At 46.2% G+C, this 25,102-nt stretch overlaps 1 protein-coding gene and 1 long non-coding RNA gene across 2 annotated transcripts in view; one reads left to right on the top strand and one right to left on the bottom strand.

The window, feature by feature from the left end:
• The window catches only part of pde1a (phosphodiesterase 1A, calmodulin-dependent), a 522,967-nt gene that overhangs the window by 442,436 nt on the left and 55,429 nt on the right, over positions 1-25,102 (bottom strand). The window lies entirely within an intron of this gene.
• On the top strand, positions 698-20,014 carry LOC121284973. Its single transcript, XR_005944585.1, has 3 exons — positions 698-877; positions 11,090-11,274; positions 19,762-20,014. It is a non-coding gene; the product is annotated as an uncharacterized LOC121284973 (long non-coding RNA).

Raw genomic sequence — 25,102 nt, forward strand, 5'->3', positions numbered from 1 at the left:
ACAGTCATGAAGCCATGAGGAGTCCCGTTATTTTTATTTTTAAAATTTGTTTTTGAAGTACAGGGATCCCTGGCAAGACCAGTATTTATTCTCCATCCCCAGTTACTCTTGAGAAGATGGTGATGAGCTGCCTTCTTGAACCACTGCAGTCTGTGTAGTGCAGGTAGCCCCGTTGCTGTGAGGTAGGGAGTTCTAGAATTTTACCCAGCTATGATGAAGGAGTGGTGATCACTTCCAAGTCAGGCTGGTGTGTGACATGGAGAGGAACTGGCAGGTGGTGATGTTCCCATTTGCTTGCTGTTCTTGTCCTTCTAAGTGGTGGAGATTGCTGGTTTGAGAATGCCGTCAAAGAAGATCTTGGCAAGTTGTAAAGAAAGGGTTAACAGACTGGCTCCAAGTTCAGAGCAGTATTTGTTATGCGGAAACTAGACAGGTGCAATAATTGCTAATCACATTGATACTTGTTAATTGCAGTGATACTGCTGAACTGAGTAGAACAATTTGAATTGAATAGAATGTTAATCACAACAAACTGGTTGAAGCCAATGGAGGGTAATTAAAACTGGACAGGGAATCACAGCGGAACAGGAAGAAGTCCTTATATGGCTAGGCCAATGGATGTCAACTTGGGAATATGTTAACCATCCAACAGCCGATCATGCATCCAGCTAACCAATCTGCATTCAGAAGTGTATTGTGCATGAGCTCTTTCACAAACTGAATTCTGTATGTAAACTCTGGAAAAGTCCCACACAGGGGAACTCAAGAAGGAAGATAAATGATATCTATCAAAGGGAAGAGTCCCGGTGATCCAAGCAGGAAGATCTCAGTCCGCTCCTAAGCAACCTATAGTCATCTTAGATCAAGCACCTGAGAGGTAAGTGTATGATTTAATTGAAATTGTTTTGCTTGAGATTCTCAATAAAGGTGATAGATTTAATGTGAGATTGTATCAATTGCAATTCTCAGTCTGTGAACTTAAGAAAGAGGTAAAATCACCTACAAATTTTGGGCTGCTTTGTTGTGGATGGTACTGATTTTCATCAGCAATCACAGCTCCAAACGCAGACTGGGTGATCGCTTTGCAGAACACCTTCAGTCTGTCCGCAAGCATTACCCAGACCTTCCTGTTGCTTGCCATTTCAACACTCCACCCTGCACTCATGCCCACATGTACATCCTTGGCCTGCTGCATTGCTCAACGCAAACTGGAGGAACAGCACCTCATCTTCCGACTAGGCACTTCACAGCCTTCCAGACTGAACATTGAGTTCAACAATTTTAGATCATGAACTCTCTCCTCCATCCCCATCCCCTTTCCAATTCACCCCCGCCCCCCCCACTTTTTCCAATAATTTATATAGATTTTTCTTTTCCCAACTACTTCCATTATTTTTAAATGTATTTCCATCCATTGTTTTATCTCTACCTTTTAGCCTTTATTGATTCCTTCACCCCACCCCACCCCAACTAGGGCTATCTGTACCTTGCTTGTCCTGCTTTCTACCCTTAATTAGCACATTCCTCAGATAATATCACCACGTTCAACGCCTCTTTGTCCTTTTGTCTGTGACATCTTTTGGTTATCTTCACCTATCACTGGCCCTCTATCCAGCTCTGCTTGTTCCACCCCCAGCACCACCACCCCCCCCTGCCCCCCGCCCCTTAAACTAGCTTATATTTCACATCTCTTCTATTTTTACTTAGTTCTGTTGAATGGGCATTTGGACTCAAAACATTAACAGTGCTCCTCTCCGCAGATGCTACCAGACCTGCTAAGTTTTTCCAGGTATTTTTGTTTTTGTTTTGGATTTCCAGCATCCGCAGTTTTTTGCTTTTATCGTAGTGTTTAATTGACTGCCACTTCTTTTCAAGGAATGCCTACCTTGAAGAAGTTTTGCTCTTCTCTCCGTCAGGATTGTTGTATCCCTCTTTTGCCTTGTTCACCTTCATTGCTTTCTATTTCTCTCCTGGTGTTTAACCAGGTGTTTACTAAAACCTGCTTTCACAGCCATATCTCCTTTCTCAGTGACTGTCTCCATCTCCGACTTACCCCACGTGGATTTCAACTGCAGTTCCATCCCTCATGTTTCGAATCCACCCAGGATTACAGGTATCTCCAGGACATACAACGCTCCTTGGACTGCTGTTCTCGTCGCATTCTGAGATCCACACTCAGTGCCATGCACCGCCATATGAACACACTCGACTTCTCCCTCCAGCTACACCGCCGCACCCTTTTTCAAAGCTGCGCGTGCCCCAAGTTTCATTTTATTCTTCGTCTCATCCGATGCCTCAACAAGAAACTTTGTCTCTTTCTTTTAGGTGCAAAGGAACGCAAGCTCCAACAACTCATCGACACCAGCACCCATCCAGGACCCTCCACCCCTGCCGGTCCCTCTGTCCCAATTCCATCTTCCAATCCCAGCCCCAGCCGTGTTTTCACTATACCCCCTGACCTTCTCCTCTCCGGCGCTGAACGTTCAGTGCTCAGCAAAGGACTCAGTTTCATACCCTTACGCCCTCATCTCAATGCATTTCGGGCTCGGCAAGATGCTGAACTCTTCTTCCGCTGCCTTCATCTCCGTGCTCACTTCTTTGGGCAGGAGTCCTCTCCCCGTTCAACAGATCCTTTTACCCACCTCCAATATTCCCTCTCCACCTGGACCCCTCCTTCTGGATCCTTACCTTCTCTTGATCTTTTCATTGAGAACTGTCGGCGTGACATTAGTCGTCTCAATTTCTCTGCTCCTCTCACCCACACTAACCTGTCTCTCTCTGAACTTGCTGCACTCCGTTCTCTCGGGTCCAACCCTAACACATTGTCATCAAACCCGCTGACAAGGGTGGTGCTGTTGTTGTCTGGCGCACTGACCTCTACCTCGTAGATGCTGAGCGTCAACTCGCAGACACTTCCTCTTACCTCTCCCTAGACCATGACCCCACCACTGAACATCAAGCCATTGTTTCCAGGACTGTTACTGACCTCATCTCCTCTGGAGATCTTCCTTCCAACCTGATAGTCTCCCAAACTCGGACGGCTTCTACTCCTACCCAAAATCCACAAACAGGACTGTCCTGGCAGACCGATCGTGTCTGCCTGTTCCTGCCCCATGGAACTCATTTCTTGCTATCTTGACTCCATTCTCTCTCCCCTTGTCCAGTCCCTTCCCACCTACATCCTCTGACACCCTACATCATATCAACAACTTCCAGTTCCCTGGCCCCAACCGCCTCCTCTTCATCATGGACGTTCAATCCCTCTACACCTCCATCCCCCACCAGGATGGTCTGATGGCTCTCCGCTTCTTCCTCGAACAGAGGTCCGAACAATTCCCATCCACCACTACTCTCCTCTGTCTGGCTGAACTTGTTCTCACACTGAACAATTTCTCCTTAAACTCCTCTCACTTCCTCCAAATAAAAGGTGTGGCTATGGGTACCCGCATGGGCCCCAACTATGCCTGTCTCTTTATGGGGTATGTGGAACATTCCTTGTTGCAGTCCTAGTCCGGCCCCCTCCCACAACTCTTTCTCCGGTACATCGATGATTACTTCAGTGCTGCTTCATGCTCTCGTCTGAAGTGGAAAAATTTATTAATTTTGCTTCCAATTTCCACCCCTCCATCATTTTCACAAGGTCCTTCCCTGACCTCTCTGTCTCAATTTCTGGTGTTAGACTGTCCACCAATATCCATTACAAGCCTACCGACTCCCATAGCTACCTTGACTACAGCTCCTCACACCTCACTTCCTGTAAAGATTCCATGCCATTCTCTCAGTTCCTTCGCCTCCGTTGCATCTGTTCTGATGATGCTACCTTCAAAAACAATTCCTCTGACATGTCCCCCTTCTTCCTTAACTGAGGTTTTCCACCCATGGTGGTTGACAGGGCCCTCAACCGCGTCGGGCCCATCTCCCGCGCGTCCGCCCTCACACCTTCTCCTCCCTCCCAGAAACATGATAGGGTCCCCCTTGTCCTCACGTATCACCCCACCAGCCTCTGCATTCAAAGGATCATTCTCTGCCATTTCCGCCTACTCCAGCATGATGCCACCACCAAACACATCTTCCCTTCACCCCCTGGCGGCATTCTGCAGGGATCGTTCCCTCTGGGACACCCTGGTCCACTCTGCCATCACCCCCTACACCTCAACCCCCTCCCATGGCATCTTCCCATACAGCCGCGGAAGGTGTAACACCTGGCCCTTTACATCCCCTCTCCTCACCGTCCAAGTGCCCAAACACTCCTTTCAAGTGAAGTAGCATTTCACTTGCACTTCCCTCAATTTAGTCTACTGCATTCGTTGCTCCCAATGCGGTTTCCTCTACATTCGAGAGATCAAACGCAGACTGGGTGACCGCTTTGCAGAACACCTTTGGTCTGTCCGCAAGCATTACCCAGACCTCCCTGTCGCTTGCCATTTCAACACTCCACCCTGCTCTCATGCCCACATGTCCATCTTTGGCCTGCTGCAATGTTCCAGTGAAGCTCAACGCAAACTGGAGGAACAGCACCTCATCTTCCGACTAAGCACTTTGCAGCCTTCCGGACTGAACATTGAGTTCAACAATTTTAGATCATGAACTCTCTCCTCCATCCCCACCCCCTTTCCAATTCCCACCCCCCCTTTTTTCCAATAATTTATATAGATTTTTCATTTCCCACCTACTTCCATTATTTTTAAATGTATTTCCATCCATTGTTTTATCTCTTTTAGCCTTTATTGATTCCTTCACCCCACCCCACCCCCACTAGGGCTATCTGTACCTTGCTTGTCCTGCTTTCTACCCTTAATTAGCACATTCCTCAGATAATATCACCACCTTCATCACCTCTTTGTCCTTTTGTCTGTGAAATCTTTTGGTTATCTCCACCTATCAATGACCCTCTATCCAGCTCTGCTTGTCCCACCACCCCCACCCCTCTTAAACTAGCTTATATTTCACCTCTCTTCTATTTTTCCTTAGTTCTGTTGAAGGGTCATTTGGACTCGAAACGTTAACTGTGCTCCTCTCCGTAGATGCTGCCAGACCTGCTGAGTTTTTCCGGGTATTTTTGTTTTTGTTTTTGTTTTGCAGCTCCACACATACACATCCAGGCTAGTGAAGATATTTCATCACACTCCCGACTTGTGTCTAATTGGTTAGGAAGAGGTTTGAAGGATTCAGGAAATTGACATAGGCATCTTATTAATGTGATATTAATTTATTTATTTTGATTGATAATTGTTTAGAGTTAGCACTTTAACTTCTTGGTCTATTGTTCCTTCCCCCATTTTCTTGTTCTGTAGGAACAGGACACTTTATTCTCTTTTTAACTTTGGCTTTTCTTTCCAACATATTTTGTTTGGACCTAAAATTTTTATTTACCTTCTCTGTTTACTCAGTGCTCACCATCCATATTCAAAGTGGCAACAACTTCAAACTATAGGCTGGAATCTTCCATTTTGGAGATTAAGTCCAGTGGTGGGCGAGAAAGTTGGAGTGATTCCCCATTGGGCTGCAGAACGGCTGAACACGCACAATATTCCGCCGTTCAGCTCAATATTTATGCATCTGCGAGGAGCTCGGCAAATCTTGTGGTGGGGTGGGCAGGAAATTGCCCACCCTGCTGTTACCTCATGGGATCGAATGTCCTGGTGTCATATTTAAACCGCAGCCACACAGACATTTGCTCACTGCAGGCCAGGAACCCCAGACAGAAATGTCTAAGAAAACAACCTCCAACCCCACAGTTCAACGAAAAGTCCCTGGAGACTCTCCTCCAGGCCATCCAGGAAAGGTGGGAGGTGCTGTTTCTTTGGAATGGGAGCAGGAGGCCCTCCCACCTGACCATGGCGGCCTGGAAGGAGATTGCCGGAGTGGTTAGTGCCTGTGAAACCCAAAATAGGACTGGCCTGCAGTGCAGGAAGAGAATGGATGATCTGCTGTGCTCTGCCAGGATAAGTGAAACATCTACTCACTGCAAACTCCCGTCCTAATGAGGACATCAGGCAGTCGAATGGTTAAAATCCACTAGGATGTCATACGTGACCAGCAAATGGGACATCAGTGTCCAGTGAGTGCCAGCCACTTTAAGCTCCCAATCTCATATTAGTTCCAGGACAAACGGATTCTTAATCACTTACTGGGGAGGGATCAGCAGTGACAATAGGCATGCATGCTTCTAAACTGCTCATTGGCCCAATGGCCTCACAATCAATCCTCTGTCTTTCTGCAGGCCACGGTATCAGATAGTAAAAGGTAGCTTGGAAAGACAGGAGGTGACACTCCAGAATTTCATCCCCTTAGTAGCTTTGAGGTACAGGCCAGTGAGCTGGCAGAAAAGGAGGAAGTCAATGCCTGTGTGGAAGGGTGAGATCAACGGCCCCCAACAATCTAGTGAGGCTACATCCAGCCCCCACCTGCAAATGCAAGCAATGACTGTGCGAGATCCTTAACATACCAGCCTGCTTAGTCAATCACTAATTCTCTCCTATTCCAGGTACAAGCAAGGAAAGGGGAGGATATCATCCTCCAGACATGACAGCTGAGAACCTCAGGCTACATTTGCAGAGGAAGCCTTAGTATCCTTGGAGGAAGCATCATCACTGAGTTCACCTGCACCATCCACCAGCACAGATACACGCAGCTCAGTGGGTCTTCATTCTAGAGCGAGCTCGGGTTCACCTCACAGACACCAATCCACAGCTGCTGGAAACATTGACAGCCGAGACCTCTGATACTCGGAGGACTGCTGGAGACCAGGCCCCTGCTGAGTCCAAGTCAGATGACGAGCCTCTGGTCTCAGCCCAAAGAGACCTCTTGGTGACGCAGAGACAGGCAGGGGAACGTCAGGCAGAGTTGTCAGGGGCCATTCGCAGACCAGACCGGAGGCTGGAGGAGTCCATCTTCATTTTGTCTGCAGTTGTGGCTCCGGCATGACAGCGCATCGAAGTCTCCATGGGAAGAGTGGCAGCCACCATGGGGACCCAGGCCCAGCAGTTTCTGCCAGATTTGAGCTCAGACCTGCACTCCATCGCTGTAGCCATACGTGTGTTTCAGCAGCGGCTAGGCAAGAGGGGAATGGGGCACTTTGACTTCCCTCCAGGTGCCCTGTCACCTCACGGAATCATGGAGGAGCCATCAGGCACTCACAGAAAGGAAGAGCATCAGCCAGGCACCACAGGTGCATCCACTCATAACACTCCAAGGGTGCCCTGCTGCTCTGCATACCCCCTGACAGTGACACATCAACTGCAGCAGATCAGGCCGAGGTGGAGACGCTTAGCAGGCAAGGCCCTCATGGCCTCAGGCCACAGAAGACGACTGCCAAAGTTATCTCAGTCAACAGGGCCTAGAAGTCAGTAGGCTGCCTCCACCTCAGCTGCAGATGTTGGGGCTGCATCAAGAAGATCTGCTTTGGACTTGCCCCTTTTCCACTCCCCTGGATTTTTGGGGTTTTTCTTTAGCTTGGGACAGGCTATCTGTCCCTCTTGCTCCAGTTTCTCTCTGGCAGCTACTTTCAACCAACGTTAGCTTGGAACTGGCTATCTGCCCCTTCTGGTGGCTTCTGTTGGCAGCTGAACTCCAACAGCTTCCAAAACAAACTGCAGTCTTTCTTCTTCTACCTGTGTCTGTCAGAGGGACTTGATTCTCTGGACCCCTGTTGCTAGGCAACAACAGTGTTTTTTTACTCTTGTGTTTGTTTAACTTCTTAGGTTGTAAACTGTTATTAGAAATGCCAGCACCTTTTAAAGTGGAACTAAAACTCAATTTGATGTTTCTTAATACAGAATATTAAGATACAGAAATACAAATCAAACTTAAACTTTAAAGCTAAAACTCATTCCTAACACCTACAAATACCAATTTAACCTACTTAAATGACCTCTACTTCCTAACAGTTGTTTGTAGATGGCACAAGTAGTCGTGGTGAGTTAAGCAGATTCGTCTGTGTTGTTTGAATGATTTTTCAGGCGTGAGAATTTGTTTTTTGGCACTTTAATGATCGAAAACCATAGGTTTCCCATGCTTGTCTGGAGGAAGATGTAGTGGCTGTGTTTAATGCTGAACATCCTTCCTTATTGATTTGTCATTCTCTATGAGCATGACGCTGAACTAGGCAAGTGAGGATACAATGGGCACCTTAGCCTTGACTGAAAGAGGGGTTAGAGTGTAGGATTTAAGAGATATGTGTTCATCTTGATGAAGCTGTTTCCTGAGCTCAAATGATTTTCATTTGGAGCTGCAGAGCGTCAGTAATCCTTGTGGAAAGACATAGCACTCTACTAGAATAGGAAATCATTTCATGACAGGGATCTCAGTGACTTAGGAGAGAGAGACAGGAATGGCCTTGTCTGCTGTACCATTTTGAGGACTGTGATATTCTCAATGTGATGCAAAGCCAACTCTCTAAGGCCTCTGCAGGTTCCATGCAGGAAACAATGTTACCTTGGCTGGTGTGTCCAAAATGAATGCTCAAGGCATTACCCTAATGCAAAGATCACCTGGGACTGGCACTTTTCATGCTTCTGATGATTGCAGGGTTCCGAGTGATTGGACCTCAGCAAACGATAGTCCTGGTGAGGCACTCCCAGTGAAGGCAATGCAAATAATCCTCGAAATCTAACTGGATGACGAAGATGTTAATGCTTATTGTTTTATGAAGTTTGAATGGCGATTAGCTGGCTTTAGCAAGATGATGCCCCATCAATCCGCATTGAGGAGAGCTGGCAATGGGACATATGGTGCTCTCACGGTGCTGCTCCATGTTAAGCCAGACATCTGGTTATGCCTGAAAGAGTAATATGTGTGGTCGGCCCCCATTATTGAGCAGATACCTGGGTGACATGAGTGCATCCCTGGGTAGTTTGGAGTTCCAGCTGATTATAAGCTGCAAATCATTCTGACTTGGTGAGATCATGGGTGAAAGTACTATTCTATGTAAAGTTACCTAAGGCTCTGGGAGAAAGGAGTGCTGTTCGGGTCCTACAGCGGCCATATGTCACCAAAGTTACTCATTTAACTGTGGTTTAAAGCCTTCCAAGGATGAAACCAACATCAGAGCAGACAGATATTTTCCCAATCTTTAAGTAAGCATGGAACTTTCGAGAAAAATTCTCTCTGACACAAAAGGTGCTTTAAAGGTGAGAGAAACAAACAATTGTGAGAATGTGCCTGTACTTTACTCTTCCTGGAGTCTTGAAGCTATCAAACTGTCACCGGCACATCTGCTGTGTTGTACCCATGCAATGGACACTTCAAGTGGCTCGCCCACCTCCTGGCCCTTGTCAGATCCATCCCCTTCAATGTCCTCCTTGTCGGAGGAGAGTTCTCGCTCCTTCATGTCTCCCTCAAGTAAGCCATCCTCCTTTGCAGTGCAAGATTGTACAGGGCACAGCAGACAACAATGATCCTGGACATTCTCTATGGCAAGTATTGGAGAGCCCCACCTAAGCAGCCCAAACATCTTCAGGAGGCCTTTCATCTGCTCTAATAAAGGACCTGGTGGCGGATTGTGCAGCATTGTATTTCTCTTCAGCAGCATTATGTGGATGGCGAATGGGTATCATGAGCCATACCTTCTGTGGTATCCCTTAACCTGAGGAGCCAACCCTGTAAGTGCCAAGATCCCTCAAATATCTGTGGCACTTGCGAGCTGGTCAAGATGTAAGAGTCCATCAGAGCTCCCTGGGTACCTAGCACAAATATGCAGGATTTGCCTTCTGTAATCACAAATTAGCTGGATGTTCAGAGAATGAAATCCTTTTCAATTGATGAGTCTCACAGGGAGCTCTCAAGGCCATATGTTTGTAGTCAATGGCGCCCTACGCTTATGGGAAACCGGATATCACTGGGAATCCCACAGCCCTGGCAGCCTGACTTTTGGCATTCATGCGAAATTGGGCATACTAGTGAGCTCTACTGAAAAGGGCATCTGTCATCTCCCTCATTCATTTGTGTGCCACCAATTGGGAGATGTCACAAAGGTTCCCAGTGAAGTCCTGAAAGGGGCCACTGGCAAAAAAAGTTCAATGCGGCAGTTACCTTCAAAGATACTGGTATGGGATGCCCTCCAAGTCCTGGCAGCATCAGTTCTTCACGGAGGAGGTGGCAAAAGTGAGCTACCACTCCCTGGACAATCAAAGGCACCTGCGACTTTGCCTTTTGCTCATTTCCATATATGAGCAGCGTCTTCGATATACCTGTGGTCGGATCACTGGTCTGCATTGCATTTGCCCCTCTTTGGGAGTATGGTGGACTTCTTGGGGCCTCGCTTATGCCACTGCACATTCTGGACCTGTGCCAATCGGTGACAGGCCTTTCTTCTCCTCATCCATATTGAAGTAATAACCAAGGCAGGGTTGCCTGTGGCCTGTGCTCTACACACCTCTTTATAGCTGTCAATGAATAGATTGGAGAAATTATTTAAGTTTTCTCTTGCCTGGTTTCCATGTTTTTCAAGCCTGCTACCATACTTCTGGGACAGTTCTGCTCACAGACTCAGATTTTGTGGTAGTAAAGATGGTGAAAACGTCACTGCTCAGCATTATTATTCCTCTGAAACTAATAGCAATTTCTGGGGTCTGCACAACTGCACACGTGCAGTTGTAATTAAAAGTAAGAAATTGCTGTCAGTCATTCTGTGCTAGTCCATGGGGTGCGCTTTTAAAGACCCCTGTCTACAATTAATTATAAATTGCACAACTGATGTGAATGTACCCTCTTGCACTATTCATCTAACTGTAAAAATTCTTGAAAATATTACACATTGTTGAATGTAATTAATGGAATGCAAAGTTCACAATTAATGCTGAAAGACCTCTTTGACCCTGAAAAGCTATTTTTCTTTGTTCTGTGGAATATCAAATTCTCCATTACCATCGAAGTTCTACATTTTTATTTATTTAAAATTAAAATATGGTATTTCAGCTTCTACCTTAATCCTATAAGAATGACTCCATCATTTATTTTTCTCCCCGTAAAATGATATGAAAACATGAATGATAATCAGTGCATTTTACATTTTGGTTTGCTGTTTGCAATTGGCTGCTTATCCTGCGTGATGACATCACTGTTGCTGAATGCCTTAATTTGATACCAGATTCAAATTAAAATTGCGAAAGAGGAAATCAATGTCACAGAGATTGCTAGATCTTCGTAATCAGCTGTCTTCAAGGTCAATGGCAAATACCATCGCTTCACCACTGGCTGCAAAATCCGAGTCATTGCTCCCCACCTACTGAGAATGAAATGGTAAATTGGGCTCTACAGGAGAATCCTGTTAAGGTCAGTTAATGTTGGATTAACTTGCTGCGTCATTTCCAAAGGAATTTCCACAGGTGTTCTTCCAATCTCCTGTTGTATTTTGGTGGTGATTCAGCAGAAACCCTGGAAAAGTGCATAAGCAGCTATTTCTTCTGGTTGTGTTATGACTGGAGAGCAGGGGAAGCCTTGGTGGAAACATACCCTTCTGTGTTTAATTTTTATTTAGTGGCTGTTCTTTTAAATTTAGCAACACTTCATAAGCACTTTAAAAAATACAGTCGCTCAGATTCCTGCATCAAGCCTGCTCTGATGACAGGAGTTACGTTTTGCCATTTACAGAATTGTGGGAGGAATAGTTCACATTTAAACAGCATTGTGCAATTAGTTCAATTTATAATAGAGTCATGGTGCCTTATTTAAAATGGTGTGTCATGCAAGTGCAGGCATGTCAATATTACAATTTAAAAAATAATTATTTCTTTTGAACCCCAGATAAACTGTAAAATGGCTGCTAAGGGATCACCTGACTTTTGCAACTTTAGCAGTCCAGCAAGCTTTCTGGAAAGTTCCAACTTGGATTATAGTGAGCAGGGGTCTTCCTTGAATGGCCCTGCCTAAACAGCACTCTTGTGTGGAATTTCAAACCTGCCATTGTCAAACTTTACTCCAAAACACAGGGATAATAAACTCCCAACCTCTCTGACTCTGGGATTGTTTTATAAAAAAGGAGGGCTATCAAGGCTGAAAATATCTGCAATAAAGTGCTTCTGACCGCTGTCTCCCTCCTATTGTATATCAATGGCTTTTGACCATGTGGCTGGCATTCATTCTTCACTATGAAAAACTATCATTTACCTTCCAGAGAGCAGCCTACATCATGTCTCCAGACCAGGGCTGCTCCAGGTGACAGGTGACCACGAAAGCAAAGAAGACGGCAGCCCCCCGGGCACCAGAAGGGAGGAGAGCAGCAGCTGGGTACTCCTAGGTCATCCACTCAGGAATCTCAGAGGCTGTCCGCTCCCTTTGCCTGTGATCCCCTCAAGCTTGTCCTCTGTCACCGTAGAAGGAACAGCAGGCCCACAGGAAGACAGCCAAAGCAAGCCAGGGCCTTCAAGGCCTCGGCTCTCCAGAGGATGCATGCCGAAGCAATCAGAGGCAACAGGGCCAACCATTGCACAGGCTGTCTCCACCCCTCCTGTGGATATCAGGGCAGCATCTTGAAGAAGTGGTAGACCTAGAAAAGTTAAGAATTTCTGACCATAAGTGGTCCCAGGGGTGAACATATTTTGTCACTTTATAATCTGAAAATATATTCACTTTCACTGAATAATGTGTAACGTCGTCTTTTGGCTTCATTGACAGGCTTCACGAGACCTCCCACTGCATCCCCCCAACTAACAGCTCAGCTGCATGTGGCTGGACCACAAGTAATTCTGGAGGGAGAAGTGTCTGTGACAGGGCCTTTCAGAGCCACGTGCAAAGCACTTTTCTATGCACACGGAGCCTTCAACCATCACACTCACCTCACTGTCCTGAGCATTTTCAATGCTGCCTGCTGGGGTTCGCTTTCAGTTGTCCATCTGAGCTGACCTGCATCTCTGCCCACCCATTGGTCACACTCCCATACAGCACCTGTGCCCGTCCAACACGAGGCTCCACTCACTTTCGATGGTCGTGGTCAAGTATATCATCAGCTCCCTCATCCTTTACCCTCCCCCTGTCACCCATGTCCTTTCCCTCATCACTGCCGACCCCCCTAACATCACCTTCCACCTTCCCACCATCACCTACTGACCTGCACCTTTGTCTTTCCAGGATGTCCAGGTGAACATGCACATTCCCTAATTTTGTGATTAATCCCAACCCAATCCATAATGACCTCTCTGACTTCCTCCTTCCCACCCCCAGGGTCTCTGCCTCCAAGTCCCCATCAACCACCCTTCCCGTTCCTTCTACTTTTACCGATGCACCCTCACCCTCCCACCCTACCAGCTCTGTCTGTCCCCTCTCGCACTCACCATTCCCTCCTACAGGCCCATCCTCAGTTTGCTAACCAGGAGGCAGTCATTGACTCTACAGATCTCTCCCTTGCACATTCACCTGGACATAAACCCCTCCCTACTCCCTACTCCCTCCTCCACCCTTACTCCATCCTCCCCCCAAAATCCTTCCCCTTTCTGCACCCACTCCTCCCCCCAAACTCCTTCCCCTCTCAGCACGTCCTCCTCCCCTTGAACACCTTCCCCTCTCCACACTCCCTCCTCCCAGAACACCTTCCTCTCTCCGCACTCCCTCCTCCCCCAAACACCTTACCCTCTCCACACTGCCTCCTCCCTTGAACACCTTCCCCTCTCCGCACTCCCTCCTCCCCTGAACACCTTACCCTCTCCACACTGCCTCCTCCCCTGAACACCTTCCCCTGTCTGCACTCCCTCCACCCTGCAAACACCTTCCCCTATTAGCACTCCCCCCACAAAAACCTTCCCCTCTCTGCACTCCCCCCAACACTTTCCCTCTCCACACTCCATCTCTCATACATTCTCCTGCCTTACATCAACTCCCCAGTTGCAGCATTCTCCCCTGTTACACCCTCCTCTCCCTGTACTCACTCTTCCTCCTCCCAACCTCACCCGCCCTGACACCTTCACCAACCCCCCAACCTCACTCCTGTCCCGCTAAAACTTCCTCTTCCACTCACAGCTAGACCTTCCTCTCCCCCCAACCGCCCCCCAATCCCCAGTACACCTTCCCCTTCCACTCACAGCTAGACCTTCCTCTCCCCCCAACTGCCCCCCAATCCCCAGTACACCTTCCCCTTCCACTCACAGCTAGCCTTTCCTCACCCCCCCCCCATTTTGCCGATCATCCATAGCAGCCCATGGCCAAGACCGTGATGTTCCGAAGCAGACCCGAAGCGTCAATGGAGACCTCCCACCTTCTGGGAGCTACTTTGCGGCAGAGCCATGTGCATGAGTATCTACCTGGCATGCAACGTATGTGTTCCTCCCAAGGTCCAGTAGTTTTAGTGCTCCAGCATCTTCTGCTCCTCATTTTCCATGATCTGAGCAAGGCCTAAATGTGAGTGCGACTTCTGCAGGTCTTGCTTGTCCAGGCGTGTTCCGGGCCGGCATAACGGTAAATTGGGCATGAAGGGACAATTCCGGTCGGGCCCTACTTCACATCCCATTTGCGGGTTGCAAATTGCGTTCACGTTGGTGTCCAGTGGGATTCATGTTTTAATCCTGATGTGATTTCACACTGGCGCCAAACTGGTTTCTGCCCCACCCGCCGAATTGTCCTCCCCTCCCCCTGCCAGCTCACCATGACGCCCGTTGCCAATGGCGCCGAATGATTCCACCCTATATTTAAGCAGAGGGCCCCCTTGCTCAGCCGCTTGGCTGTCTGGCATGCACCATTTTATATATTGCAGCACTAATTAGGTACTACAGTGATCTGAAGGAAAATGCAGGGAATATATTTATTAAAAGGGAGTGTCTTGGCCAAGTAAGTAAAATTAAAAACAAATCATTTTTAAAGACTCAGATTTTAAAGTATTTCTTGTTCAGTAAAATATTATTTCTCCCCATGGATATTCACAGTTTCAGACTGACTAGGGTGCTGCTTAACTGGAGACATTTAAGTGCCCTTTCAGCAAGTGGTTTTATATGCAATGTCATATATCCGCTCCTGTCCAAGAAATGGATAAGGTTTGGACAGAATACCACCTCTGTACTGACTTGGTTCATAGCACTCAGGACTTGGAAGAATGCACAACTGCCATGATCAATTTAGAACTATTTGTGGTTCAGTCCGTTAGCTAAAACATTATCTAATTTGCTGTGAAAATTTTCTGAGGGGATTTCTGCTGAAATTACAGCAAGAGATTGGAATATATATTCCATGAATTCCAGACACAGGATCTGTACATTTTGGGACCTCTGTCCCACATTTCTGGCAGCTAACAGGGAGAGTGCTCTGCGAGAAATATTTGGATCTAAGCTCCTTAACCTCAAGTATAATTCACTGGAGCTTTTATAATTAGGCTACATTTTGACAAGACTATACTGGTGCACTGGGTTTTTCTTTCAGTATTTTGTGGTTGCTAATGATTATTTAGCATTATTCACAAGATGTAATATATATTTCTCACAAATAATATGTCACCATAATGACATTTCAAATCATGTATCATTACAATTTGAACACATTATTTAAATTAACACTGAATGGACCAAACTGTATTAACAGTTAAAACTATCATGTTTGTTGACTCTGTGAATCTAGATTATTTCTGCACATCACAAATATGTAGGAGATTAGAATGTATTTCCCCAAATGCAGTTGAGTTTTCTTAGTGTGAATATTTATATTAGGATGAATCTGATTCCTTTAATTATTGTGAATGATTTTATAATATTTTAAAGCACCCAACTTGAAAGCACTGTAGGAATAATCAGTAGTGACATTCTGACTAGTTGGTTATTATTCACCAGCCTTGATAGTCTTCATGAATAGGTTCCAACAGAAACTTGCCCAGCAATACTTGATTAATTTTGCATCACTCCTGGACACAGCTGGATTAAAACGGCAGCTCAGATGATATGGCCGCCTTTTTTCTTGCAGCTGCTGCTGGTGATAAGAAAAGGCAACAAGTTGTTCCACATGGGTTGTAGAGGCAAGAAAATACCTTTGTTGAAACGCCTCCCACACTGAATGCAGTTTCAATATATGATTGAAATTCTGCCTCATTAAAGCAGGAATTGTTTGTAATGAAACAGCTCACACTACGGCTGGATCTCGATGACATCAGACATAACCTCCTGGCATTTGGCAGTTAACATTCTGCCATTTAAGTACCAAAAAATGGCCATCTCAAAGAAGAGAAACACAACCATCTTCCCTTCACTTTCAATGGTACCAGGATTGCCAAGTCCTGCACCATCAACATTTTGGAAGTCACCATTTACTCCACAATCAACTGAACTAAACATATTAACATTGCAGCTACAACAGCAGGGCAGAGGCTGGGTTTTTTTTTTAATTCATTCATGGGATGTGGGTTTCGCTGGCTAGACCAGCATTTATTGCCCATCCCTAATAGCCCTTGAGAAGGCGGTAGTGACCTGCCTTCTTGAACCACTGCAGTTCATGTGGTGTAGGTGCACCCATAGTGCTGTTAGGGAGGGAGCACCAGACTTTTGACCCAGTAACAATGAAGGAACGGCAATATATTTCTGAGTCAGGATGATGAGTGACTTGGAGGGGAACTTTCAGGTGGTGGTGTTCCCATCTATCTGCTGCCTTTGTCCTTCTACATGGTAGTGGTTGTGAGTTTGGAAGGCGCTGTCTAAGGAGCATTGGTGAGTTTTTGCAAAGCATCTTGTAGATGGAACACACTGCTGCTACTGTACGTCAGTGGTGGAGGGAGTGAATGTTCATGGATGGGGTACCAATCAAGTGGGCTGCTTTGTCCTGGATGATGTCAAGCCTCTTGAGTGTTGTTGGAGCTGCTCTCATCCAGGCAAGTAGAGACTATTCCATCACACTCCTGATTTGTGCCTTATAGATTGTGGACAGGCTTTGGGGAATCAGGAGTTGAGTTATTCGCCACAGGATTCCCAGCCTCTGACCTGCTCTTGCAGCCACAGTATTTATATGGCTAGTCCAGTTCAGTTTTTAGTCAATGGTAATCGCCAGTATGTTGATAGTGGGGGGTTCAGTGATGGTAATGCCATTGACCGTCAAGGAGCGATGGTTAGATTCTCTCTTGTTGGAGATGGTCATTGCCTGGCACTTGTGTGGTGCAAATGTTACTTGCCACTTGTCAGCCCAAGCCTGGATATTGTCCAGGTCTTGCTGCATTTGGACATGGACTACTTCAGTATCTGAGGAGTCATGAATGGTGCTGAACATTGCACAATCATCAGTGAACATCCCCACTTCTGCCCTTATGATGGAAGGAAGGTCATTGATGAAGCAGCTGAAAATGACTGGTTCTAGGACATTAACCTGAGGAAATTCTGCAGTGAAGTCCTAGAACTGAAATTTTAAAAAAATTAATTCATGGGATGTGGGCTTCACTGGCTGGGCCAGCCTTTATTGCCCATCCCTAATTGCCCTTGAGAAGATGGTGGTGAGCTGCCTTCTCGAACTGCTGCAGTCCATGTGATGTAGGTACACCCACAGTGCTTTTAGGAAGGGAGTTCCAGGAATTTCACCCAGCAACAGTGAAAGACAGTGATTTATTTCCAAGTCAGGATGGTGAGTGGCTTACAGGGTAACATCCAGGTAGTGGCGTTCCCATCTATCTGCTGCCCGTGTCCTTCTAGATGGTAATGGTCGTGTGTTTGGAAGTTGCTGTCTAAGGAGCCTTGGCGAATCCCTGCAGTGCATCTTGTAGATGGTACACGCTGCTGCTACTGTGTGTCAGTGGTGGATGTGTTGCCAATCAAGCGGGCTGCTTTGTCCTGGATGGTGTCAAGCTTCTTTGGTGTTGGTGGAGCTGCACTCATCGAGGCAAGTGAGGAATATTCCGACACACTCCTAACTTGTGCCTTGTAGATAGTGGACAGGCTTTGGGGAGTCAGGAGGTGAGTTACACGTCATAGGATTCCCAGCCTCTGACCTGCTCTTACAGCCACAGTATTTAGTTGACTAGTCCACTTCAGTTTCTGGTCAATGGCAACCCCCAGGATGTTGATAGTGGGGGCTTCAGTGATGGTAATGCCATTGACTGTCAAGGAGCAATGGTTAGATTCTCTCTTATTGGATATGATCATTGCCTGGCACTTGTGTGGCACAAATATTACTTGCCTCTTGTCAGCCCAAGCTTGGATATTGTCCAGGTCTTGCTGCATTTGGACATGGACTGCTTCAGTATCTGAGGAATTGCAAATGGTGCTGAACATTGTGCAATCATCAGCGAACGTCCCTGCTTCTGACCTTATTATGAAAATGAAGGTCATTGATGAAGCAGCTGATGATAGTTGGGCCCAGGACACTACCCTGAGGGACTCCTGCAGTGATGTCCTGGAACCGAGATGACTGACCTCCAACAATCACAACAATCTTCCTTTGTGCTAGGGATGACTCCAACCAGCAGAGAGTTTCCCCCCAATTCCCATTGACTCCAGTTTTGCTAGGGCTTTTTGATGCCACACTCGGTCAAATGTGGCCTTGATATCAAGGGTAGTTACTCTCACCTCACCTCGGGAATTCAGCTCTTTTGTCCATGTTGAACCAAGGCTGTAATAAGGTCAGGAGTTCAGTGGCCCTGGCAAAACCCAAACTGGGCGTCAGTGAGCAGGTTATTGCTAAGCAAGTCCCGTTTTACAGCACTGTTGATGGCACCTTCCATTACTTTACTGACGATCAAGAGTAGACTGATGGGACGGTAATTGGCCAGGTTGGATTCCTCCTGATTTTTGTGTACAGGACATACTTGGGCAATTTTCCACATTGCTGGGTAGATGCCTATGTTGTAGCTGTACTGGAGCAGCTTGGCTAGGGGCACGGCAAGTTCTGGAGCACATGTCTTCAGTACTATTGCTGGAATATTGTCAGAGCCCGTATAATTTGCACAATAAGTGCCTTCAGCCATTTCTTGATATCACGTGGAGTGAATTGAATTGGCTGATGAATGGCATCTGTGATGCTGGGGACCTCCGGAGGAGGCCAAGATGGATCATCCACTCGTCTCTTCTGGCTGAAGATTGTAGCAAATGCTTCAGCCTTATCTTTTGCACTGATGTGCTGGGCTCCCCCACCATTGAGAAAGGGGATATTTGTGGCGCCTCCTCCAATGAGTTGTTTAATTGTGCACCACCATTCATGGCTGGATGTGGCAGGACTGCAGAGCTTAGCTCTGATCCGTTGGTTATGGAATCGCTTAGCTCTGTCTATCACTTGCTGCTTATGCTGTTTGACCTCCAACCCCACAACCATCTTCTTTTGCAATAGGTATGACTCCAATGTGTGGAGTGTTTTCCCTGATTCCCTTTGACCCCATGTTTTGCTAGAGCTCCTTGATGCCACACTCGGTGAAATGCGATCTTGATGTCAAGGGCAGTCACTCTCACCTCACCTCTGGAGTTCAGCTCCTTTGTCCATGTTTGAACTAAGGCTGTTATGAGGTCAGCAGCTGAGTGGCCCTGACAGAACCCAAACTGAACATCAGTGAACAGGTTTTTGCTCAGCAAATGCCACTTGATAGCACTATTGATGACCCCTTCCTTCTGTGATATGTGATGCCTCGCAGCTGCCCCGCCTTTTACAAGGCTCAAGTTGGCAGTGGTGATGGGATATGACCACCCAATCTGGATGAGTACAACCGTAGCAAAACTTCAAGAAGTTCCAGGCCATCCAGCTTAGTGAAGTTCACTTGATCAGTGCACCATGGACTCAATAACCAATATATTAATGCATACAGTGGTGGCAGTATCTATAATCTGCAGAATGCACAGCAGCAACTCACAGAGATTATTTTGACATCAACTCCGTCCCTTGCAGTATCTACCACTGAGAAAGACAAGAACAACAATGCCATGGGAACATCATCAAGGCATACACCACCTTGGTTTGAACATACCTTGCTGTTTCTTCATCATTGCTGGATCAATATTCTGGAATTCCCTATCTCACAGCACCATTGGAGCATGATCATCACAGGAACTGCAGTGGTTGAAGGTGCGCTATGACATTCTCAGGATAATTGGAGATGGATAATAAATGTGACCTTGCCAGCATCACCCACATTTTGAGAATGAATGGAATAAATTAGTTATGATAGCAATCACTGCAATTTTATTGTCTATTATAATCTGTCACTTGAATGTAATATTTATGAAAGAAAGATGAAAAAAACCTAACCATTAAAAACACACAATCACTGTTGCACTCCAGCAAGGCTAACTTTTTCTGTCAAGGTCACAAAAGAGGGTACAGCTAAGCATTCCTTCATCTGAGCCTTTACAATCATTTTAGTTACTGATTAAAGCTTCTATTCTGTGACTTGTATTTTCAGTCACACAGCAGTTTTATATCAAAAATATACAAATAGGCATAAGACATGAACAGCTGAAGCATCTGGTGTTGCCAGAAGCTTCACACAAGAAAGTAAGTTCACAGCATGTTATAGATGTTCCCATGTCCATAGGTAAGACTTGTGAGTTGGAAATCTCTCATAGCCTTTTGAAGTAACTGTAGCAACTCATCAGTATCACATCTTGTTCCAACTCCATTTGATCCCATAGACTTGAAAGTCAGAAACACATGGGGTGGACTTTAAAATGCGAGGCGAGAAAAACTTTTTCACACAGCAAGTAGTTAGGGTTTGGAATGCAATGCTTGGAAGTGTGGTGGAGGCAGGTTCGGTTGAGGCATTCAAGAGGGCATTGGATGATTATTTAAATAGAAACAACTTGCAGGATTACGGGGAACAGGCAGGAGATTGGCACTAAGTTAAAATGCTCAGTGAGCCAGTGCAGACACAATAAGCCGAATGGCCTTCTTCTGCACTGTAACAATTCTGTGATTCTGTAATCCAGGCGATTGCCTGGAGAGCTGGCAAAGACCTGGTACCACCTCCTTTGGAGAAGGCCTACCATATTAAGTGGCCGGCAGTGGGCCTTCCCCTGGATCAAGGATCCTGAAGGCAGAAATCAGCCCCCCTCACCCACTGAAAGCTGTCAACCAATCAGAGGCCAGCAACTGTCCACTGCAGTCTGCATCAGTGAGAGCGATGACAGCTGTAGGCAATGCATCCATCAAAGGTCCAGGATCAGCAAGGGACCAGGCCACAGGTGAGTGAAGGTGGGATGGGCTTCACTGTTTGGGGGTCACGGGAGAGGAGTGGTTAGCAGCAAAGGCATGGGGCGGCATTCAGCGCTCCCCTCCTGCACACCCCCCCAGCGCACACCCCTCCCCCTCACTTCCTGATGCCATGTCCCTCAATCAGGCACTGAGTGCCTGACAACAAGGAACCTACCCTGGGAACCTGTAAGCAAACCCAACGGGCTTTTGCTTTACAGACTCCCTGCATTGGTGAATCTCCCACCAACCTGGTTGAACACCAACAGCAGTGGGATGAGGCTCTTAAGTGGGCATTAAGAGCCTCATTTCGCATTGGGATGGGAAGGCTGGACTTAATCAGAGCAGAGGCAAGAAAGCAATGGGGTCACCACCTGGCAACCTCCCACCCAATTAAACGTCACCCCCCACCACCCCCCTTCACGCCCCCCACCAACCACCCCTCCATAGTCGCCTGGGGAGAGGGCATTAAATTCTGTCCATTGCATGTGACTTTTAGCTACAGGATGTCAATTTCTTGTCTGAGAAATCAATGAGTGACAGTTGAACATTTGGTGGGGACCTTGTGCACCCATTTATCTGCCTGAATCAACTGTCCAACAGGCTTTCAAATGGGTGAACATCAATCACCAAAAACAGAAGTCTATTTACATATAGAAAATAGGGTCCTACACCGTTGCAGATTACCTGATTGCATCTCTTAGGGAGAAATGTGCAGCAACTGCAAGTCCTATTTTCTCAAGACATCCAACGGCCTAACTAGCAATCCTTAAAGAGGTGCTAGAGGCCAAAAGGTACTTTTATATAAAAAAAAATTTCTTCTGGGTTCAGGAACAGCAAAAGTGCAGCCTTCCAGTTCACCCTGCTCCCAGTGTTCACGCCACCCTCCTCCCATGCCACTCCCCTTCCACCCCACTATCATGCTGTGCTCTATCCCTGGTTACTGTTACAAGCCTAAATAAGGGTATGCTAAATACGTTGCAAGGAATGAAGATCCAAAGTTGTTAAGAAAAATATCACATTCATGGAGTACTGCTCCTTTCAAGAAATTAAATTTAGTGGAATTTTGTATGGAACAGAGGAATGTAAACCATATTGCAATCAAACTATCCAAATATTATTATTAATCCTATTGAAACAATAAAAAAGAGGTTTTATGGAAGTATGTTGAAGTGAAAAAAATAACAAAATAATCCCTTAAAACTTTAAAAGGTGCAAAAACAATTTTCATTGATGTGGCACAAATTGGTTGGTTCAACAACGGACAGGCATTCCAGGAGGAAATGTTGAAAATTACTCGAATTATCTTTTGGATGAGCCCTTTAAAATTCCAACTTCTCACAATAGAGTGTCATCCCAGCATTTATGCTCCCTGTTACATAAGCTGTCTGCTGCAATCTGGAAGAAATCCTCCATGTGGTAGTCCTCAGCAAATGGTGTTAATATTGTTCCAGGAGAAAATGGCACACAATTCCCTGGAGAGGCAGGCCGCCATTTGGGGATCACTAAAATAAGGGTATTGAATGTGTTCGTGAAGCAGGCAGTTGAGCTTGCTGGAGATGCACTCTGCATCTGCAATTGGTATTAGTGAAGTTGGTGAGCCAGTGCCAACTGCAGGTAAGTGGGTATAAATTAGTATTTACATCATAGCACATTAAAGAATCAAGAGTTAACTCCAGAACTGTCTCCATCTCAAAACCCTAGGTGGAATACACATTCTTATTTAATGTTATGTTAGCACAGCAAATGTGGAGGATAATGATGGTTTGGAGTGGATGAAGAGGAATCATGTGGATGATTTTGAAGGAACAGATTTTTTTTCTTTGGAAGACTGTGGGTTTTACTTGTCACTCACTAAAGATCAAGTGCTCAGCCATTGAGGGGCCCTGCTCCAGTGCTATTTAAAAACCAATCACCAAGTTCAGATGAGGTGCTTTCCACTTATTTTTTGCTTAGGCTGAGTTCGTGGAGGCACTGTGCTGTGTCTTGGGAGATGGTTTTTGAGTTAGTGCTTAAAATCAGGGAGGACAAAGGAATACCTGACCCAGGTATAAAAGCTGTGCTTGCAGAGCCTCATGGTCTGCAACATGAAATGGAGCAGAAAATGGAGAGAATGGAAATCTGTGAGTCGGTAGGAAAATGAGGAAGAGGGTTCTTCACAGAAGGCCTCACCTACAAGGAGTTTTCCAGGATCATTTCTCATACCCTACACCTGGCTCAGGAACAGTCCCTGAGGTGACTCAGGTTCAACAAGGAGGCAGTCACTGAACTGTGCTACCTCCTTTAATCTGGCTGAAAGCCTCACGCTAGGGCAGGATGGTCCCTTCAGTGTCCAGTGTAGTCACCGTCACCCTCAATTTTTAGGCCTCTGGGTCCTTGTAGGCAGGAGCTAGAAACATTTTGAATATTTTCCTGTATGCTGCCCTGCACAACATCCAGGAGGTCATGGAGCACAGAGGTCATCTACTCCAAATACACAACATCCAATTATTAAAACAAAACTGAACTATTCACCCTTGTGCATTCCCTCAGTGGTTGTCTTGATGGTACCTTTGCCTGTTCTAAAGCTCCTATGCAGAGCCTCCCCAGTGAATGTAGCATGGCTGGTGGAAGACTACTGAATTACACTAGGAGAGACTGCAGACAGGTTTGTAGCATGCTCTTGAGCAGCTCTGAGCTTTGAGGGCCTGACTTCAGCCCTGTCATCTTGGGTGACAACACCCTGGACTGGCTGGTTGGCTGACATGCGACAGCAGGAGCACTGGCAGTGTGGCAGTGGTGGAAGCACTGTTATCCTGAGAGAGGACAGTAGATTCAGCTTCACTCTCACTCCCTCAGGTAGCACCTCCACAATCCTAACAGTCTGTTGGGAAACAGATTGCTGCAATGCCACAGGAGTCTGGAATCCCCATTGAACACTGAGAGCTACATCCATGATGGCAGCAGGCTGAGCCTGCATGACAGCAAGCAGGGGTCTCAAAACCTCCAAATGAGCTTCTACTGTAGAACTGAGATGTTCATGGCTTCCACCATCTTCTCAAACAATTAGGGATGGACAATAAATGCTGGCCTAAAGAGCAACACCCACATCATGTAAATGAATAAAAAAAACATGGAAATTAATGGCATAAGACAAAACCTGCCCCATCCAGACTGCAGTGATAATGGTTCAGCTTTTATCACCAGATCACATCTTGGCTTTCGGTAATCTTCTGGCAGCTTGTCATTCATCAAGCACCCATTTTGTTCCACTCATTATGCTGCTCTTTTATAATCCGTACTCTATCCCTATGCCTGCTCCCCTCAACCCCCACCTATATTGCCCCAAGTGCCATGCGCAATTTCTCCCTGAAATATCCTTAGCAACTTACCATCCTCAGTGACTTCAATTGCGATTTCACTATCCTCCTGGCCTCCCTAAACTTCTCCCTCTATTTAAGCTCTTCTCACCATATTCACAGCCACCCATGAGATCTTGTGACCACCCTGCTTCTCTGCCTTTGTGGTCTCAACCACTGACAAGACTGTAGGCAACCGTTCGTCTCTCTCACAACTACATTCCTCTAGCCCCTTCCTTATTTCCAACCTTATTTCTTTCCATTGTAAAACATCTGGCCAAATCACTTACAAGTGCATTTTCAGTCCCCTGCTGCTCAGTCTTTGGGACTCCAGCTGTTGAACTGCCGTTTCCTCATCTCAAAATGGGCTAAAAATACCCTAAATCCAATCCTGCAAATTGAGATGCACTTACATTACATTACTGTGACAACAAAAACTTATATTTATATAGCACCTTTAATTTATAAAACCTCCCAAGGCGCTTCACACGGGAGTATTTTAAAACGAGGTGTGAGACAAAGCCACATAAGAAATGGTCACCACATGGTCAAAGAAGTAGTTTTTAAGGAGTATTTTAAAGGAGGAAAATGAGGTAGAGAGGAGAAGGGAGGGAATTCCAGAGCTTAGGCCAAGGCAGCTGAAAGCACAGTCACCAATTTCACCAAAAATGCTATGGATTCATGATCCTGTGCCTTAAAAACTT

This window comes from Carcharodon carcharias, chromosome 12 (assembly GCF_017639515.1).
Source record: "Carcharodon carcharias isolate sCarCar2 chromosome 12, sCarCar2.pri, whole genome shotgun sequence".
In the NCBI taxonomy this organism is placed as follows: Eukaryota; Metazoa; Chordata; class Chondrichthyes; order Lamniformes; family Lamnidae; genus Carcharodon; species Carcharodon carcharias.